Raw genomic sequence first — 6,000 nt, 5'->3', positions numbered from 1 at the left:
CAATATGCCAACATGGTAAACAACTATGCCTCTAATCAAATTACAGCATCCTCAAGCACCTCAGAAGAAACATGGCCTCCCTCTGGACAAAGTCTTTATGACAAACTAGAAAATCTGTTCTATATTAAACATGAGATAAACCATCTTTTTGAAGTCCAGCCTAATTTTTATAGATACACTGAAGCTGACTAAACACTGATAAAGATACAATGACATCAGTTGCCTATAGACAATTCGTGGAAAGGAATGCTGGAGACATTGCTCAGGTAATTTTGTTTATTTTTCTTTTGATCAGCTACAGGTCAGCAAATACAGAGGCACGGTCCACCTGTCAAAGGGAAGAGAACAACAAAAAAGTAGAAAATGAATGGTGACTACAGCTTGTTAGTGAAAACTAAACACTAATGACGAGGTCAGGACAGCAAAACAAGAACATAGCAACATTAATACAACAAACGCAGAATGAATGCGCAGCAACCAGCCGACTCACTCAACCCAGAAAGTCAAAATACCTCTAACAAATTGGACAACTACCACATTCATATTTACTGCAGCATTTATTCCCTCATTTACTACTTCTGAAGAGTTGGTAAAAGAAGTTATGAATTCAAGACTTATCTTCATGATATTTTGTATCTCCCTTTTTGTATAAATACCTCCCCATAATATGTATTTGGGGTTTGGTGATTTTCTCTCTAAGTTGCGCTGTATATTCTGAGGCTCGTTTAATAGAAAAAGTTATTGAAGTTCACTGTTGGTGACCGTCTGGATGTGCATTTAATGTTCTGGGACCATCCTACAGAATTCTTGTGTCATTCTATGGAACAATAAGTTATTCTAAACTGTGTTTTATGTTTTCTGTGTTCGCAAAATTTCATATATGTTCCATAATCTTGGTAACAGAGAGGAAGAATAGCCCAGGATTTGTTTAAATGCACCCTGTGTTCAATCTCTGCTATTAACTATGTTTCCTTCATAACTAGTCATAAATATGAATTCTTAGCTGCTCATGTTTGCACTAATTCTCTCATTTTGAATACTATTTAGGAATTCTTGATTGCTCTTGGATAATATTCATGCACCTTCCCTTGATCAGCATAATGAAATATTCCTGATTGCCTTTCATTCCTTGATTTCATTCCATCAATTCCCAGATCTGAAAATTGTTCCAAAACTTCCTATCTCGCTCTGTAGCACTACCCTTTACCCAAGAAACACTTTCAGCAGTTTACCACCATTGACTCCATTACCCAATAGTATAGATTGTTTTAGACTTGCATCCCAGCTCTGCCTGAAATCATCATCCAGCAAACTTAAAACAAAACCCTGTACATCATAACTCGCCTAAAATATTTCAAAACTAAGCTAAATTACAAAGAGAGAGCCCTCTCTGGTTGCAGGTAGGCTAGGACCTGCAGCTAAAATATTGGTTAGTGGTTACCTCGGCCGTATTCCCTTCAGGAGGTAGGGACAACCTGAGTGATAACAACTAGGAAACTCAGTTTTAATCCCGAGAACTTATGACCATTGAACAAAGGTGAATCATCCATGGTGACCCTATATTCACCAAAAATGGAAGCACTAAGTATAGATCAAGATGAAGCCATATGAACACAGAGGAAAAAAAAGTATTAATCCATATCACACACCTATTGTTTATAAATAAAAACATAATTTATAATCGAGGCGAGATCGTAAAAAGGAAAAATATACAATTTGTAGGAGTATTAGTGCCAAGTATAATTTTATAGTCACGGAATAAATGGGAAAAATTTCCCAAAGAGATTACCTGGAGCCGAATACCATGCTCAGGATATCTGTTCCTCTAGAAAGAAAACCATTCTCTAAATTTGTAGCCATGTACACTAGCAATCTAGGTGAGTGGGTATTTGGACACCACAAAGGTGTATGACTCTCAAACAAAAAAAAAAAAAATCAGAGGAATGCCACAGAGTAAATGTTTAAGAATAAATGACTATAATAAGAGTGGGATTAAGTATTAAGGATAAAAAAACTTACCAACAATGAAAGAGTAGAAACCCTGCTATGAATGGAAGGAGAAACTATTGTTTTCCTCTAGAACCACAGGCCAACATGCTAAGAAATTTGATAAGTCAAAATTTAAAAAATGCAAAATAGAATTGACACGTGGAGGAGAGAAATGATTAGGGTTTGAAGGAGATACTGTCACCATTAGATTGTCAGATTCCCATCCGATCGTCCAGGCTAATGGTGTGAGTCAGACCATGTGAATATCACATGGGAGGAGGGGACATGGATAAAGCAGATTCACCTTGTCTTCCCAAGACATAAGTCTGCCACATGTGAAGGTTAAGTTCAATACAATGGGGGTGAAACTTTAATTAACACATCCATTCACTTTACTACTAGAAAATTCTCGAATGAGGTGTAATAACTCGACAAAGGAGGGGGTTGGTTTAGTTAGGAGATATGAAAAACATAAAAGAATTATACAACATGCTGAAAAATTAAATATTATCACGGTGAAAAATGACCATACTAATATATTTGAAGTCACCACGAACAAGGTAATGAAGAATTATAATAATGTGAGGACCCATCCCAAGAGGAATAAAATAGGTAACAAAAAAATATGTAATCTACTGAAAGGTCTATAAATTTGTACTATAGAGCCAAAGATATGCAATAAATATATGAAACACACCATGACTACCTTTCCAAATTATTTCAACAAACAAATGAGGTTAGGTTACATCCGTACGGGGAAACTACATATCTATAAATAAATAACTAAATAAATAAAAATTGGTTTGCGGTTAGGGAGATGTGATGGTATCAGAGCCTATGTTCACCACTAAGGTATGCAAGAACGACTATGATAAGTAATAACCAAAAGATCTAATAATATGTTTTCTTTAATTTCAAGGTAAACAATCAACTTCACCACAACAAATATGATAGAAGAGGCTTCAGCCATCACCAGAGGTGGACACATGTATGTGGATTACAAAATGGAGCCACTCCAACAACTACTAAATTCATGAATATCATTAGAGATACTCGGAAATATTTGGCGTTCTTGGGGAACAACAATGAGCGTCTGTTAAAGGCTAGTGAGGAATAGGAAAGGATGATGAGGGGGGCTAACTAAAAAGTCTAGCCATAAAACAGGGGAAGCTGATTTAGTGAAAAGTAAAAAAAGGAACACAAAATCAGAGGAACCAAAAGGTGTTCGGGAGTTTGATAAAAAAAATATCCCAGAACAAAGAAGAAAAGAATAACAAATACAACTACAAGGGAAATTTAGGAAAATCAAGCCTCCTACTTTTGATGGGGAAAGGTAGGATGACGCAGATGGTGACTTAACATGACCAAATATTTTCAATTATACAAATATGCGAGCAATTTAAAGGTCATATTATCCATTTACCAGTTGCAAGGTAAGGATTCTCTTTGGTGGGAGGAAGAAAAAAGTGTTCACTTATTGGAGGAAAGGTCAGTAACTCGGGAGGAATTCCTGGAGCAGTTTAAGAATCGCTATTTAAGTGAGCGTTAATATGACTATCGTGCAAAAGAGTTTCATGAGTTAAGGTTAGGAAACTTAACCGTGGATGAGTTTTGGAAAAAATTTCAAATTTATTATGGTATGTTCCTTACATTAAAGAAGAAAAATCTAAGGTATAACGGTTTGTGAATTGTTTACCTACACTCTACAAGGAACATATTGAGTTCTACAATTGGAACACAATGGATGAAGCAGTACAAAAATAAATTATATGTTACAAGCGGTCTAAGAATAAGGGAGAAGGATGTAAGTTTTGGTAGAATAAGGATATAAGAAAACTTGTAATTAGAGAAAAATTACCAAAACATGGCTATCTCAAAGACTTTGGAAAGGACCGTTAGGGGAAAAAGTTCAGTAAAGGGAACAAAAATCAGTCAGCTCAATCTCAAGCTGGATCAAAACCGATGGACATAAAAAACAAAAATATGTGAGGAGGTAAAGGAAAATAGTCACTTAAGTGATGGGGTTGTGGTGAACCTCATTTATTGGGGGATTGTTTGCATAATCTCATATGAATTTAGAACATTTAGGTTATCCATGAAGCCACCATAGTGAATGATATTTCTATAAATATTCCCAGAATAAGTGCAGCCTTGGAGGATAGACAAGAAAAACATCAATCAACAATGGTTGAGATTCAAGGTATTATTTGCAACCAACTTGTTTATGTTTTAATTGATCTAGGGGCTAGTTTAAGTTACATTGGGCCACAAGTGATAGAAAAATGCAAACATAAAAATGAAAAATATAAGACTTCTTGGCTGGTATGGTTACCAACCAACACTAAGAGAATATTGACTAGCCAATTAAGGAAATGTAATCCTAATTTAAATGGCCATTTTATAGAGGTAAATCTAAATGTGCTTCCCCTAGGATCTTATGATGTACTAAACATAATGGACTTGTTGGAAAAACAAGGGGCCATTATAAATTGTTTAGAAAAATAGTGAGAATTGTGAATCAACAATGACAAACTCAAGTAATTTAGGGCATACTAGAACCCATATTTGTTAGCTAAATTTTGGCCTTACAAATGGAAAAGATTGCTTGGAAGGGGTGTCAATTGTTTATGGTTCATGTAGAAATGGGTAAACAACAAAGTGATTAGATAAATATAGATACTTTGCGAGTTATTAAGTAATTCTAGGATGTCTTTCGAGAGGAAATTCCAAATTTTCCACCACATAAAGATATCGATTTTCTATTGAATTGGTACCTACTGCAGTGCCAGTATCTAGAGCACATTATGGAATAAGTAAACTTGAATCAGGGAGGGGCGGGAGCGAGGATGACTCTCACGGCGTCCTGTTTTCGCGACAGCGAGGGTTTCGGTTAACCGCAGCTGCAGGACCACAGAAGGAGTGGTGAATTGGGAGATAGGGACCTGACCTGCCGACAAATAGCCCTCGACGACGGAAGGATGCAGTCTCCGACAGGCATGGAGCGTCAACGGGAAATGGATCTCGTGGATTATTCCGAGGATCCATTAGAAGGTCAGTTAATCTTTCAAAACCCTAACTCAGCAACTACGGGTTTTGTTCCACCGACATTGGAAGCAACTCGCGCACAGGACTGTACACCAGTGGTCACTTTGCCGGAGCCTTCTTCTTCATCAATTGGCTTGGAGGCACCACCCCTCTCACCAGGCACTACTCTTCTCCTCACCTCTCTATCGCCTGACACATTGGCCTTCGACCCGTTATCATCACCGCTGCCCGACTCACCGACTCCACAAGCGGATCAGAGGGATAATGCGCCCAAACCTCTTTCGGATCTTGGGGCAAAAACATCGGGTTGTTTCAGTACTCCGGTTGATAACGTCAAACCCACAAAACCCTTGACACAGTCTGGGGACACAAATCCGCTCGTTGATCACCCATCGGCGCCCCGCACAAAGAAGAGGAAATTGAAGTGTGTTAGGGCAACAACGAAAGACATCACCGTAACTTTTGGCAACCCTTCGAACTTTGAAGAAACTATGGCTATACCTAGTACAGTTCTGGTTGGACATGTGTGGGGGCGTACGTACACGGCGGAGAGGCTGATGCGCTGGGTAAAAGAAATCTGGGGAGTCCTGTTCACATAGTTGCCGGAGGTCCAGGTACTCCCACGAGGGTGGTTTTCCCTACACTTTGCAAATGAAGGGCACACGAATGCAGTACTTGAAAGATTTTGGCATATTGAATCGGCACCTGTCTTACTGAAGCGATGGAGCGCGCTTTTTGATCCTGAGCACGAACAAATTGCAGCAGGACCTTTGTGGGTGCGTCTGCCAGGATTCCCATTACAATACTGAAGCGATGAAGCTTTCACCAGAATTGGAAATGCATTGTGGACATACTTGGATCACGATCGAACCTACATCGATACAAGGAAGAGAATGGTAGCCCGAATACTGGTGCACCTGGATACCAGAGAGGGACTGGAGGAAAAAATCACATTGCAATGGGGAA

Source organism: Pinus tabuliformis, chromosome X, assembly GCF_031772625.1.
Source record: "Pinus tabuliformis cultivar Carrire ecotype Pingquan chromosome X, CPIR1, whole genome shotgun sequence".
Classification (NCBI taxonomy): Eukaryota; Viridiplantae; Streptophyta; class Pinopsida; order Pinales; family Pinaceae; genus Pinus; species Pinus tabuliformis.
This window is presented reverse-complemented; position numbering follows the sequence as displayed.